General features: G+C 45.1%; 1 protein-coding gene across 1 annotated transcript in view; it reads right to left on the bottom strand.

Moving 5' to 3' along the window:
* Positions 1–10,980, bottom strand: part of atf2 (activating transcription factor 2) — a 158,543-nt gene extending 147,563 nt beyond the window's left edge. The window contains exon 1 of the mRNA XM_070875749.1: positions 10,939–10,980. The gene's annotated coding sequence lies outside the window, so the exon portion shown is untranslated. The remainder of the gene's footprint in view (positions 1–10,938) is intronic.
* Positions 10,981–16,289: the final 5,309 nt, after the last annotated feature.

The following is a 16,289-nucleotide window of genomic DNA, read 5'->3' on the forward strand; positions in this document are numbered from 1 at the left end:
AACTGGTCAAATTTGACAACAAAGTCACTCTGTGCAGGTAAAAGAATCAGCATTTATTTCAGGGCCAGATATATTGGATTACATTTTCTTGGTTTCTAGTTGTTCAGATTGAGAACTGAAGAATGCGATAAGCAGTAGTCTGGACTACCAGGCCACCGTGAAACTCCAACTGTACAAAGCAATCAATTTTAATATCAATCGACCAGTCAAGCTAAATGTGAACAACAATGACAATTCTATTTCCCCCCACATACACTGTGATATTTCAGATATTAAAACAAAATAGCATCCGTATGAAAATATGACTCGGATCCACTAAGATCTTCTACATGCAAGTATCCCTCTGCATGATAACTAAACAAATGACAGAATAAATCCCAAATCCGCAACAACTTTGGAGTTATTTTTTTCTTCAAAAGGAGAAATAGCTTCACCTGTTTAGCAAGTATTTTTTGCCATAAAATTAACAGCATAAAGTGTATCCGAACAAATGCGACAGGCAGGTGCTTCCTTCTCTTCTCCCTCCCTTTTAAGCATATTTTTCTACATCGTATTAGAACATAAGAAATAGGCATTAGATAGCAGGAATAGGCCATTTGGCTCCTTGAGCCTGCTCTGCCATTTAATAAGATCATGGCTGATCTGATCATGGACTCAGCTCCACTTCCCTGACCGCTCCCCATAACCCTTTACTCCCTTATCACTCAAAAACCTGTCTATCTCCGCCTTAAATTTATTCAATGACACAGTTCTCTGGGGCAGAGAATTCCAGAGATTTAAAACCCTCTGAGAGAAAAAATTCCTCCTCATCTCAGTTTTAAATGGGCAGCCCCTGATTCTGAGACTATGCCCCCTAGTTTTAGTTTCCCCTATGAGTGGAAATATCCTCTATGCATCCACCTTGTCAAGCCCCCTCATTATCCTGTATGTTTTAATAAGATCATCGTTCATTCTTCTGAACTCCAATGAGTTTGGGCCCAACCGACTCAACCTATCTTCATAAGTCAACCCCCTCATCTCTGGAATCAACCTCGTGAACCTTCTCTGAACAGCCTCCAATGCAAGTATATCCTTCCTTAAATACGGAGACCAAAACTGTACACAGTACTCTAGGTGTGGCCTCACCAATACCCTGTACAGTTGTAGCAGGATTTCTCTGCTTTTATACTCTATCCCCCTTTGCAATAAAGGCCAACATTCCATTTGCCTTCCTGATCACTTGCTGTACCTGCATACTAACTTTCTGGATTACCAGTAGCCTGAATTGTTATAAAAATCACCTTGAACTGCTGATGACACGTTAGCACAGGACAAAATCATAGGCCTATTTAAATGCATTACACACAAACAAATACTCAGTGCACTTGCCTCCTTCATAAAATACATTTCTCCTAAAGTTTAACTTTAAAAAGACAATCACATGTGCACAAACCACATATCTAGTATTTATTAGGATGGATTATGCAGAAGGTAATAATGGAAACTAACTGTGTTCGCCATTATTACCCCACTGAAACTGACCGCAACTTCAAGATGTAGCACATGCGCATCTAAAGGTGGAAATCCTGAAGTTGCAGTCAGTCATTGTGGACCACCGCACCCCACCACTATAACCGGTAAGCAGTGAAATCAGTGAAATTGCCGAAAACCTGGGATTTTCCACGGTAATATCACTGTTAAATACCCCATTAAATGCTGGGCCTTGTGTTAGGTGTAACTGGAGTTTTAACAACGTATTGACTGCTAAACAAATGTTATGGCCCTGAAAAACGAATTTTAATTTTGTGGAGTGTCACATTTCTCCATTATGATAAAAATTACAATTTTTAAGACACTTCTCAAAAAATTTTAGTAATTTTTTTTTAAGTTGTTCATATTTATTTCAGATTCTACCTTATCCCCTTGAGAGCCCCAATCTTACTTTTGCTCTCCAATGTAGAGATAAAAACAGGTTCTCATTTCCTGCTTCCTTGTCTGAGAATTCTGCAATGTGATTGGCTGCTGAGACAGGTTGTTGACATCACAGCAGATCGCATTAGAAATCCCCTACTATATTGCACTGAAATCACTTACATGTCAAAAAAGGCAAACTTCTCGCCACAGAGATCTCGCAATCTCTGTCGGCAGCTTTCTACAGGGCCAGTAGCCAACGCCTTTGCTTTGCCACTGATTGCAAATTCCGGGCTAATATGTCGTGCATTTTTTGTCAACTACTAAGTTAATAACCTGAACTGAATCAAGATAGATCAACTGCACGTATAACAGGTACATTTAGCAAGAATGTCGTCGTTTTTAAAGTCATATAAAAGACAAACACTTTGATGAATCATCTGTCATTGCTTTAGACAATTCCAAAGCTTTTGACAAAATCTGCCACCATGCACTCCTGTTACCATTATATGGCCTCCCATCAAAGATATGTTTATGGTTGTCTAGTTTCCTCTCAAATCACCATCTGTGATGTAGTTGATTACTCATTCTCTGACTCCTTTCCATTAAAGCAAGAATTCCCAGGGCTATGTTCTCTCTCCTATTCAGTTCCACCTTCAGATCAATGACTTCCACTCATCATCCAACCCTATCCATGGTTTTTTAATGATGATCTTGATTCTGCATTCATCAACTTTCTTTAAGAGTGTGCACATTCAGAGTTTGCCATCAGTCCTCTTGCAGTCCAACAGCTGGCTTCTTATGTTATGATCTCCTCCAAGGCCTTCAAAGGAGCAACAAAAATAGTTTTTCAATTCTTCAACTATAGCTTTTTCACGTCTCTGGCAAGTATAATTTACAGCTACCACATCTTTACCTGTGATGCCTCCACCCACTGTCCTTATTCATCTGTGGACATTATTGGACTGCACTGTCTCTTCTGACCTCAAATAGATGTCCCAACATCTCCTTAAATTGTAGACACCTGATTTCTCTATCATGCCAAACATTCTCTATCATGCCAGCACTTAACATCCTTCAAAGTCCAAATACGTCCAAGACTTCAATACTGCTCCCATATTTGGAGAGTTTCTTCTATCACCCCTTTCACACCTGGGCAGGACAAAAGAGGCTTTCTCTCCGTGTCACAAGCTTTTTAATCTTTTTTTGTATTATGGTTCCAGCTCAGTGTTGCCATAAACCTTTCTTCCTTGTTCCTTCTAAACTCCAAATACACTGTTCGACAAACTCTTCCTCCTCTTGTCTCTAACTTTAATATGTTGTACTGCCTCCTGCTCTTACTCATTCTTTCCAAGACTCTCAAAACTGTGGAGCTCTTTACTTATCCCTTTGTCTTTCCTTTATCTACAATCTACAAGATGTAAAGACCAAGCTTGGGATCACCTAACCACTGTTCTTGATTTATCTTTTTCCAAACTGGGTGGTCGTGTCCTGCACTGTGGAACTTTACCCTACACCAGAGCTACTCAACAAGCAAAACATAAAGACTTAACTTTTGGAGTTTTGAAACTATGCAATATGAAAAACCACAAAAACAGCATTTATACATCCTAAGCTAGGTGGGAAAGTAAGCTGTGAGCAGGACACAAAGAGCCTGCAAAGGTATATAGACAGGTTAAGTGAGTGGGCAATAAAGTGGCAGATTGGACTATGATGTGGGGAAATGTGAGATTATTCACTTTGGTAGGAAGAGTAGAAAAACAGAATATTTTTTAAATGGTGAGAAACTATGAAGTGTTGGTGTTCAGAGAGATTTCAATGTCCTCGTACAGGAAACACAGAAAGTTAGCATGTAGATACGGCAAGCAATTAGGAAGGAAAATGGCATGTTGACCTTTATTGCAAGGGGGTTGGAGTACAAGCCTAAGGAAGTCTTACTCTTATTGTATATAAAACAAAAGGGAGAAAATAGATTGAGAGTAAACTAGCAAGAAATATAAAAACAGATAGTAAGAGCTTCTACAAGTATATAAAAAGGAAGAGAGTAGCTAAAGTAAATGTGGGTCCCTTCGAGGATGAGACTGGGGAATTAATAATGGGAAACAAGGAAATGGCAGAGACTTTAAACAAATATTTTGTATCTGTCTTCACAGTAGAAGACACTAAAAGCATCCTAATAATAGTAGAAATCAGGGGGATAAAACAATTATCACTAGAGAGTACTAGGCAAACTAATGGGACTAAAGGCTGTCAAGTCCCCTCAGCCTGCATCCTAGGATTTTAAAAGTGGCTGTAGATATAGTGAATGCATTGGTTGTAATCGTCCAAAATTCCCTAGATTCTGGAAAGGTCCCAGCAGATTGGAAAACCACAAATGAAATGCCTCTATTCAAGAAAGGAGGGAGACAGAAAGCAGGAAACTATAGGCCAGTTAGCCTAACATCTACAATTGGGAAAATGCTGCAATCCATTATTAAGGAAGTAGTAGCAGGACATTTAGAAAATCATAACACAATCAAGCAGAGTCAGCATGGTTTTATAAAAGAGAAATTGTGTTTGACAAATTTATTACAGTTCTTTGAGGATGTAACGAGCAGGGTGAATAAAGGGGAACCAGTGGATGTATTGTATGTGGATTTCCAAAAGGCATTTAATAAGGTGCCATATAAAAGATAGTTTAGTTCCACTCCAGCGGGGAGCTTGTTGACTGTGAGGTGGAGTATGGCAGCGAGGAAGATTGAGAAGAGGGTTGTGGAGCGATGACACAGCCATGTTTGACCCCAGTCCGGATGTGGATTGGGTCTGTAATGGATCCGCTGGTAAGGATCACGGCCTGCAGGTTGTTGTGGAGCAGGCAAAGGATGTTGACAAACTTTTGGGAGCATCCAAAACAGGAGGACGTTCCATAAGCCCTCACGGTTGACAGTGTCAAAGGCCTTTGTAAGATCAAAAAAGGCCATGTATAAGGGCTGGTGATGCTCCCTGCATTTTCCCTGCAGCTGTCGCACTGCAAAGAGCATGCCCGTTGTGCCCCCTAGGGGACGAAATCTGCACTGTGATTCCGGGAGGAGCTCCTCAGCCACAGGGAGAAGACGGTTGAGGGGAACTCTAGCGACAACCTTCACAGTGGCTGATAGCAGGGTGATTCCCCTGTAGTTGCCGCAGTCGGACTTGTCCCCCTTTTTAAAGATCCTGTATGGATCAGAGGCGTGGATGATGTACAGAAGACACCTCAAGTCGCTGGAGATATATCACCAACGATGTCTCCGCAAGATCCTGCAAATCCCCTGGGAGGACAGACGCACCAACATCAGTGTCCTCGCCCAGGCTAACATTCCCAACATTGAAGCACTGACCACATTCGATCAGCTTCGCTGGGCAGGCCACATAGTTCGCATGCCAGACATGAGATTCCCTAACCAATTGCTCTATGCGGAGCTCCTTCATGGAAAACGAGCCAAAGGTGGGCAGCAGAAACGTTACAAGGGCATCCTCAAAGTCTTCCTGGTAAAGCGCAACATCTGGGCGTCCCTGGCCGAAGACCGCCTTAGGTGGAGAAAGTGTATCCGGGAGGGCATTGAGCTCTTCAAATCTCAACGACGTGAGCATGATGAGGTCAGGCGCAGGCAGCGGAAGGCGCGTGCGGCAAATCAGTCCCACCACCCCCCCTTCCCCCGACGAATAACTGTCTCAGCTGTGACAGGGTCTGTGGCTCTCGTATTGGACTGTTCAGCCACCAAAGAACTCACTTTAGGAGTGGAAGCAAGTCTTCCTCGATTCCGAGGGACTGCCTATGATGATGACATAAAAGGTTACTATACAAGAGCTCATGGTGTTGGAGGTAATATATTAGCATGGACAGAGGATTGGCTAACTACAGAAAACAGAAAGTCGGGATGAATGGGTCATTTTCCGGTTGGCAAACTGTAACTAGTGGGGTGCCACAAGGATCAGTGCTGGGGCCGCAACTATTTCCAATCTATATTAATGACTTGGATGAAGGGGCCGAGTGTATTGTAGCTAAATTTACTACCGATACAAAGCTAGGTGGGAAAGCAAGTTGTGAGTAGGACGCAAAGAATCTGCAAAAGGACATAGATAGGTTAAGTGAGCGGGTAAAAATTTGGCAGATGGAGTATAATGTGGTAAGAAGAATAAAAAAAGGAAAATATTATTTGAAAGGAGAGAAACTAAAGAGTGCTGCGGTACAGAGGGATCTGGGTGTCCTCGTACATGAAACACTAAAAGTTAGCATGCAGGTACAGCAAGTAATTCGGAAGGCAAATGGAATGTTGGCCTTTATTGCAAGGGGCAAGGGGGATGGAGTATAAAAGTAGGGAAGTCTTGCGACAACTGTACAGGGCGCTGCTGAGACCACACCTAGAGTACTGCGTACAGTTTTTGTCTTATTTAAGGAGGGATATACTTGCATCGGAGGCAGTTCACTGGGTTGATTCCTGGGATGAAGGGGTTGTCATATGAGGAAAGGTTGAGCAGGTTGGGCTTGTACTCATTGGAGTTTAGAAGAGTGAGAGGTGATCTTATTGAAACATAAGATTCTGAGGGCATTTGACAGGATAAATGCTGAGAGGATGTTGCACCTCGTGGGGGAATCTAGAACTAGGGGCCATAGTTTCAGAATAAGAGATCGCCCATTTAAGGTGGAGATGAGTATTTCACTTGCTGCTTAAACTTTGTCTCCCCCGCGCCCCCCTCGCCTGATGGACCTGGGACCAGAGGAACTGCCCGACCTCCCTCTGCTATTTTACCTCAAAGGCCATTCTTGACACATGAGCCCAGAAGGAAAAAGAAACTATTATCTGGTTATTTATCACGCAGCTGTTTGTGGGAGCTTGCTGGGAGCAACCTTTCCCTACGTTAATACTGGAGAACTTTAGCTGTGAGGAAAGATTGGATAGGCTGGGTTTGTTTTCTTTGGAACAGAGGTTGAGGGGTGACCTGATTGAGGTGTATAAAATTGAGTGGCCTCGATTGAGTGGATAGGAAGGACCTGTTTCCCTTAGCAGAGGGGTCAACAACCAGGGGGCATAGATTTAAAGTAATTGGGGGGAGGGTGGTGGGGGTCTGGAACTCACTGCCTGAAAGGGTGGTAGAGGCAGAAACCCTCACCACATTTAAAAAGTACTTGTATGTGCACCTGAAGTGCCGTAACCTACAGGGCTACGGACCCAGAGCTGGAAAGTGGGATTAGGCTGGGTAGCCTCTTGTCGGCCAGCGTGGACACGATGGGCCGAATAGTCTCCTGCCGTGCTGCAAATATCTATGATTCTATGAAAACTACTTCATTGGCCGTGAAGGTCTATGGGGCGTGCTGTGTCGACCATTTAGGACTGAGATGAGGAAAAATTTCTTCACTCAGAGGGTGGTGAATCTTTGGAATTCTCTACCCCAGAGGGCTGTGGAGGCTCAGTCGTTGAGTATATTCAAGGCTGAGATCGATAGGTTTTTGGACACTGAGGGAATCGAGAGATGCGCGATCAGGCGGGAAGGTGGAGTTGAGGTCGAAGTTCAGCCATGGCGGAGCAGGCTCGAGCGGAGCCATTGGCCGACTCCTGCTCCAAATTCCTGTCTTCTTAACAGTCTGTGAAGCAAGTTGTTTCTGTCTAGACAGTGAGTGTCTTACAGGTAGTTCCACCTCTCGGGAGTGGATAGATCAAAGCCCTGGCCAGTCCCGTCCTTGGCCAGTTCCTCCACACTAGATCCCCCGGCCTTGCTCCTCACACGACTAAAGGTCTTGACTTCGGGCAGCTGAACACCCAGATCATTACTTGACATTTTCCAAGACACAAATCACTGGGACATCCAGTTTTCCCTTAGTCAATATTTTGGGTGAATTATTGCAAGCAGGAGCAGGAAATTGGAATGTTGGCCTTCATTGCAAGGGGGATGGAGTATAAAAGTAAGAAAGCCCTGTACAGGGCATAGGTGAGACCACACTTGGAGTACTGCGTACAGTTTTGGTCTCCTTATTTAAGGAGGGATACACTTGCATTGGAGGCAGTTCAGAGAACGTTCACGAGGTTGATTCCTGAGATGAAGGGGATGTCTTATGAAGAAAGGTTGAGCAGGTTGGGCCGATACTCATTGGAGTTTAGAGGAATGAGAGCTGATCTTATTGAAACGTATAAGATCCTGCGGGGGTTGTGGGGGTCTGGAACTCACTACCTGAAAGGGTGGTAGAGGCAGAAACCCTCACTTCATTTAAAAAGTACTTGGATGGGCACTTGAAGTGCCGTGACCTGCAAGGTTACGGACCTAGAACTGGAAAGTGGGATTAGGCTAGATAGCCTCTTGCTGGCCAGCGCAGACACGATGGGCCGAAATGGCCTCCTTCTGTGCTGTAAACTTCTATGATTCTATGAGGAAAAATTTCTTCTCTCAGAGGGTCGTGAATCGTTGGAATTCTTTACCCCAGAGAGCTGTGGAGGGTGAGTCATTGAATATATTCAAGGCTGAGATAGACAGATTCTTGAGCTATAGGGGAGTTAAGGGTTACGGGGAACAGGCAGGAAAGTACAGTTGAGGCCAAGATCAGATCAGCCATGACCTTATTGAATGGTGGAGCAGGCTCGGGGGGCAGTATGGCCTATTTCTTACGTTCAACAACAACTTGTATTTATATAGCGCCTTTAACATAGTAAAACATCGCAAGGTGCTTCACAGGAGTGTTATAAGACAAATCAAATAAATCTGACACCGAGCCACATGAGAAATTACGGCAGATGTCCAAAAGCTTGGTCAAAGAGGTAGGTTTTAAGGAGCGTCTTAAAGGAGGAAAGACAGGTAGAGAGGCGGACAGGTTTAGGGAGGGAGTTCCAGAGCATATAGCCCAGGCAGCTGAAGGCACAGCCAACAAAGGTTGAGCAGTTATAATCAGGGATGTTCAAGAGGGCAGAATTTGAAGAGCTCAGACATCTCTGGCGGTTGTGAGGCTGACGGAGATTACAGAGGTAGGGAGGGACGAGGCCATGGAGGGATGTGTAAACAAGGATGAGAATTTTGAAATTGACGCGTTGCTTAACCGGCAGCCAATGTAGGTCAGCGAGCACAAGGGTGATGGATGATCGGGACTTGGTGGGAGTTACGACATAGGCTGCAAAGTTTTGGATGACCTCAAGTTTACGTAGGGTAGAATGTGGGAGGCCAGCCAGGAGTGCGTTCGAATAATCAAGTCTAGAGGTGACAACGGTTTCAGCAGCAGATGAGCTGAGTCAGGAGCAGAACGGGCAATGTTACGGAGGTGGAAATAGGCAGTTTTAATTATGCCACGGATATGTGGCTAGAAGCTCATGTTATTTGACACCTCAGTTGCGAACAGTCTGGTTCAGCCTCAGAGAGATGCTAGGCAGTAGAACTGAGTCGGTGGCTCAGGAACGCAGTTTGTGGTGGGGACCAAAGACAATGGCTTTGTTCTTCCCAACATACAACCGGAGAAAATTTCTGCTCATCCAGTATTGGTTGTCAGTCAAGCAGTCTGACAATTTAGAGACCATGGAGGGGCCAAGAGAACTGGTGGTGAGGTAGAGCTGGGTGTCGTCAGCGTACATGTGGAAACTGACACTGTGTTTTCGGATGATGTCGCCAAGGGGCAGCATATAGATGAGAAATAGGAGGGGGCCAAGGATAGATCCTTGGGGGACACTAGAGGTAACATGCAGGAGTGAGAAGAGAAGCCATTGCAGGTGATTTTCTGGCTATAATTAGACAGACAAAAATGGAACCAGGCGAGTCCAGTCCCACCCAGCTGGATGATGGTGGAGAGGCGTCGGAGGAGGACGGAGTGGTCAAACGTATCAAAGGCTGCAGATATGTCGAGAAGAGATAGTTTACCTTTGTCCCTTTGTCACAGTCACAAAGGATGTCATTTGTGGCTTTGAAGAGAGCCGTTTTGGTACTGTGACAGGGGCAGAAACCAGATTGAAGGGATTCAACCATGGAGTTCCGGGAAAGATGGGCACGGATTTGGGAGGCGACAACACATTCAAGGACTTTGGAGAGGAAAGGGAGGTTGGAGATGGGGCGGCAACATGCAAGCACAGTGGGGTCAAGGGTTGTTTTTTGGAGGAGAGGACTGATGACGGCAGATTTGAAGAGGGGGAGAGAGAACCATTAACAATGTCAGCTAACATGGGAGCCAGAAAAGCAAGTTGGGTGGTCAGCAGTTTGGTGGGAATAGGGTCAAGGGAGCAGGAAGTGGGTCTCATGGACACTATGAGCGTGGAGAGGTCAAGGAGGGGAGATCGGAGAGAAACTGGAGAAAGATGCGAGTTCAGGCAGGGGGAAACCTCCGAGGAGGTTTGGCCTGGTGGGCTAGAGGAAGGAAGTTTTTATGTTCTAGGACTTTGGTGAGCACACTTGGAATACTGTGCACAGTTTTGGTTTCCTTATCTGAGGAATCTGGCGGAGCAGGCGCGAGACACTGGATGGCCTACACCTGCTCCTAATTCTTATGTTCTTAAGGCATATGAAATATCCACCATTGGACTCTGAAATTTAATTTCCTCATGCGCTCAACCAAGTTACAACATTAATAGCAATTCTTTTGCTTTGAGGTGCAGGATTTTACCTCGAATATTGATAATCAAGAGACAGTGAATTTTGGTATAACCAGTTGTATGAATTGCGCTGATTAACACCTGCCTAGCTCGCTGTTCACTGCAACAGTGCTGATGACAGGAATACTGACAGTCTACTTCCGAGGAAACGAGATACAGGCCGGATTCCCAATAGCTCAGACCATTCAACTCATACAAATATGTCTGTAATACAACACCACCATGATCACAAATCAGAGACACGCTCAAGATGCCCAGAATGGAAGTGAGCTCGAATCCCAGCCCAGGACCCAGCGGCCGGGGAGCGTCGCCATATTCACAAATAATCTCTGCGAACACACCCACCGCAACACCCGCTCGCCGCACATTCACCCGTGACCAGAGCTCATTTTAAAAGTAAACGCCACCCCGATCATTATCACAAGAAGCACGGGCAACCTCGATTATCGTTTAACGCTGTTTACAAACTTACCACAAGGGCTGATTGTTGCTGACGGCCAATCGCACGAGATCGGGCCGGAGATCGCGAGAGCTCAGCGCAGCAGGTCACGCCCCCCCGCGTCATTGGATCACGTGGTACAGCATCGCTAGCTCGGGGCGGCCGCGCTTTGTGCGGAACGTGATGTTGATGTTCGGTGGGTGGGTGGTACAGGTATCTTGCAGTCGTGCTTTGAAATATAAGTTGAGTTAGGGTTTTGACTACGGCGAGGAAGTATTGAACACGGCGTAACACATCAAAGGCAATTTGGGTATTTAGAGCAGAAGGTAGAGAGTGAATCATAAGACAGAGATTATGGAGGGGTGGTGGTCGGGAAGGATTGATTTGCACCCGCATTGATTTGGTCTCTCCCAATTGTCAAAGGGGGTTTTAAAGGAGAAGAGATAGAGGTCTTCCAGATCTTTAATGGGAGGAAATTTCAGTTCATCCAGGACCGGAAAAGCAGTCTGACAACACGGGTTGATAGAGGTGGTGGAGAGATAGAGCTGGGTGTTATCAGCATACATGCCAGTTTTTTGGATTATGTCGTAGAGGGACAGCATGTAGACGAGAAATAGCAGGGGGCAAAGAATAGTTACTTGGAGAACTCCAGAGGTAATGGTGCAGGGCATAAAGAGAAGCCATCACAGGAGATTCTCTGGCTTCTGGCTACAACTGGATTGATAAAAGTGGAACTTGGCAAGGGCAGTCCCACTTAGCCGGACAACAGGGAAAGGTGTTGGAGGATGATGTGGCCAAGCATATCAAAGGCTGAAGAGAGGTCCAGAAGGACAAGGAGCGATAGTGCATCATCATCAGAGGCAGTCCCTTGAAGCAAGGATGACTTGCTTCCACACCAAAAAGGGATAAGTTCACAGGTGTTTCAATGAAGGACCTAATATTCCAGATCCCGAACTACATTGTGAAGGGTGGAAGATGCCTGTGCTTGGATTTTTTTAACGTGTGGTGGCCGTTGTATACCAGCCACCACACGCGCATGACAGAGCTAGGTCTTGGTCCAGTGACAAGGATTACCCAAGACTAACTGGAGACCAGTTCTGCTGTACAGATCGAGCACGCACACATATCGCAGTGTGGGTTCGCCTGTGCTGCCCCTGGGCCCTCGCCTCTTCTGGGCCCCAGTCATTTTCCTCTACAGACTCTGGCTGCTCCTTCGCCCCTCCTGTTGTGCCTGCCCACACTGCAATTAGCGACCACGCTTCGTAGCCGTCGCCCTCCTGCTCCCTGCAGTGGTATACTGCCACATGCTGCTCCCTCGAATGGCCCCGGCCTGCTAATGGTCTTGCAGGCCGGGACCACACCGACTTCCTGGCTGCCGCCGCTGCTCCCTCCAATGGCCCCAGCCTGCTGATGGTCTTGCAGGCCAGGACCGCGCCGATTTCCGAGCCAGGCTGCTGCACGCTGCTCCCTCAAAAAGCGATAGTGCACCATGGTCACAGTCACATAGGATATCATTTGTGACGTCAATTAGGACCATTTCAGTGCTGTGGCAGGGGCAGAAAGGCGAATGGAGAGGTTTAAATATGGAGTTCCAGGAACAATGGCCATAGATTTGAGAGGGAACAACACGTTCAAGAACTTGAGATGAACAGCACATTAGAGGTGGGGCGGTAGTTTGCAAGGACACAACATAACAAGAAATAGGAGCAGGAGTAGGCCATTTGGTCCCTCAAGCCTGCTCCGCCATTTAACAAGATAATGCCTGATCTGATCATGACTCAGCTCCACTTCCCTGTACAGGGCCTTGGTGAGGCCATACCTGGAGTATTGTGTTCAGTTTTGGTCTTCTAATATGAGGAAGGACATTCTTGCTATTGAGGGAGTGCAGCGAAGGTTCACCAGACTGATTCCCGGGATCCTGGACTGACATATCAAGAAAGACTGGATCAACTGGGCTTGTATTCACTGGAGTTCAGATGAATGAGAGGGGATCTCCTAGAAACATTTAAAATTCTGACGGGTTTAGACAGTTAGATGCAGGAAGAATGTTCCCAATGTTGGGGAAGTCCAGAACCAGAGGTCACAGTCTAAGGATAAGGGGTAAGCCATTTAGGACCGAGATGGGGAGAAACTTCTTCACCCAGAGAGTGGTGAACCTGTGGAATTCTCTACCACAGAAAGTTGTTGAGGCCAATTCACTAAATATATTCAAAAAGGAGTTAGATGTAGTCCTTACTACTAGGGCAAGAAAGCAGGAATGGGGTACTGAAGTTGCATGTTCAGCCATGAACTCAATGAATGGTAGTGCAGGCTCGAAGGGCTGAATGGCCTACTCCTGCACCTATTTTCTATGTTTCCCATAACTCTTGACTCTCAATCGCTCAAAGATCTGTCTATCTCCACCTTAAATATATTCAATGACTCAGCCTCCACAGCTCTCTGGGGCAGAGAATTCCACAGACTTACAATCCTCAGAAGAAATTCCTCCTCACCTCATTTCAATAAGATCACCTCTCATTCTTCTAAACTCCAATGAGTATAGGCCGAACCGGCTCAACCTTTCTTCATAAGTCAACCCCTCCATCTCAGGAATCAACCTAATAAACCTTCTCTGAACTCATCATCATAGGCGGTCCCTTGTATTGAGGATGACTTGCTTCCACGCCAAAAAGGGAAGAGTTCACAGGTGTTTCAATGAACGAACTACATGTTGAATGGTGGAAGATGCCTGTGCGTGGATTTTTAAAAAAAAGTGTGGTGGGCGTTGCACACCAGCCACAAACTGCCTCCAATGCAAGTATATCCCTCCTTAAATAAGGAGACCAATACTGTAAGCAGTACTCTAGGTGTGGCCTCACCAATACCCTGTACAGTTGTAGCAGGACTTCCCTGCTTTTATACTCCATTCCCTTTGTAATAGAGGCTAACATTCCATTTGACTTCCTGATTACTTGCTGTACCTGCATACTAACTGTGTGTTTCATGCACAAGTACGCCCAGGTCTCCATGCGGCAAACCAGTCCCACCACCCCTTCCCTCAACGACTATCTGTCCCACTTGTGACAGAGACTGTGTTTCTCGTATTGGACTGTCCATGCCACCTAAGAACTCATTTTAAGAGTGGAAGTAATTCTTCCTTGATTGAGGGACTGCCTATGATGTACTGCCTATGATGTACTATTTAAACAATAATTTGCTTTTTTATTTTTCCTGTCAAGAGTGGATAACCTCACACTTTCCCATATTAAACTCCATCTGCCAAATGTTTGCCCACTCACTTAGCCTGTCTATATCCCTTTGCAGATTTTTTTGCGACCTCACAACTTGCTTTCCCACCCAGCTTAGTATCAGCAGCAAATATGGCTACATTACACTCGGTCCCTTCATCCAAGTCATTAATATAGATTGTAAATTGTTGAGGCCCAGCACCAATCCGTTATCCATGCTAATATATTACTCCCAACCCCGTAAGCTTTTACCTTGTGCAGTAACCTTTTATGTGGCACCTTATTGAATGCCTTCTGGAAATCCAAATACACCACATCCACTGGTTCCCTCTAATCCACCCTGCTCGTTACATCCTCAAAGAACTCCAGCAAATGTGTCAAACATGATTTCCCTTTCATAAAACCATGTCAACTCTGCTCGACTGTATTATGCTTTTCCAAATGTCCTGCTACTGCTTCCTTAATAATGCACTCCAGTATTTTCCCAATGACACAAAGGTCGAAGGTAGAAACATGGAAAATAGCAGTAGTAGGCCATTCGGCCCTTCGAGTTTGCACCTCCATTCAATATGATCAAGGCTGATCCTCTATCTCAATACCATATTCCTGCTTTTTCCCCATACCCCTCGATGCCTTTTGTTTCTAGAAATCTATCTATCTCCCTCTGAATGTATTCAGTGACTTGGCCTCCACAGCCTTCTGTGGTAGATAATTCCACAGGTTCACCACCCTCAGTGAAAAATTTCTCCTCATCTCGGTCTTAAATTTCCTACCCCGTATCCTGAGACTGGTGACCCCTTGTTCTAGACTTCCCAGCCAGGGGAAACATCCTCCCCGCATCCAGTCTATCCAAACAGTCAGAATTTTATACGTTTCAATGAGATTCCCTCTCATTCTTCTAAACTCTAGTGACTACTCGCCAAGTTGACCCAATCTCTCCTCATACGACAGTCCTGCCATCCCAGGAATCAGTCTGGTGAATCTTCGCTGCACTCCCTCTATGGCAAGTATATCCTTTCTTGGGTAAGGAGATCAAAACTGCACACAATACTCCAGGTGCGGTCTCACCAAGGCCCTGTATAACTGTAGTAAGACATCCTTGCTCCTGTATTCAAATCTTCTTGCAATGAAGGCCAACATACTATTTGCCTTCCTAACTACTTGCTGCACCTACAGGTTTGCTTTCAATGACTGGTGTACAAGGACACCCAGGTCCCTCTGTACATCGACACTTCCCAAGCCATCACCATTTAAATAATACTTTGTCCTTATGTTTTTACCTACCAAAGTGGATAACTTCACATTTATCCATGTTATACTGCATCTGCCATGTGTTTGCGCACTCACTCAACCCATCTAAATCGCCTTGCAGCGTCTTTGCATCCTCCTCACAACCCCACCTAGTTTTGTGCCGTCAGCAAACTTGGAAATATTACATTTGGTTCCCTCATCCAAATCATTTACATATATTGTGAATAGCTGGGGCCCAAGCACCGATCCCTGTGGTACCCCTTTAGTCACTGTCTGCCACCCCGAAAAAGACCCGTTTATTCACACTCTGTTTCCTGTCAGTTAACCAATTTTCAATCCATGCCAATACATTACCCCCAATCCTATGTGCTTTAATTTTGCATACTAACTTCTTATGTGGGATTTTATCAAAGGCCTTCTGAAAATCCAAATACAATATATCCACTGGTTCTCCCTTATCTATTCTATCAATTACATCCTCAAAAAACTCCAATAGCTTTGGCAAACATGATTTTCCTTTCATAAATCCATGTTGACTTTGTTTAATCCCATTGATATTATCTAAGTGTGCCATTATCACATCCTTTATAATAGACTCCAGCATTTTCCCCACTACTGATGTCAGGCTAACCAGTCTGTAGTTCCCAATTTTCTTTCTCTCTCCTTTTTTTAAAATAGTGGGGTTACATTTGCCACCCTCCAATCTGCAGGAACTGTTCCATAATCTATAGAATTTTGGAAGATGACAACCAATGCATCTACTATTTCCATGGCTACCTCTTTTAGTACTCTGGAATGCAGATCATCAGGCCCTGGAGATTTATCTGCCTTCAGTCCTATTAGTTTCTCCAGCATTGTTTTCTTACTAATAATCATTTCCTTTAATTCTTCTTGCTCACTAGACCT

This window comes from Pristiophorus japonicus, chromosome 3, assembly GCF_044704955.1.
Source record: "Pristiophorus japonicus isolate sPriJap1 chromosome 3, sPriJap1.hap1, whole genome shotgun sequence".
Taxonomy (NCBI): domain Eukaryota; kingdom Metazoa; phylum Chordata; class Chondrichthyes; family Pristiophoridae; genus Pristiophorus; species Pristiophorus japonicus.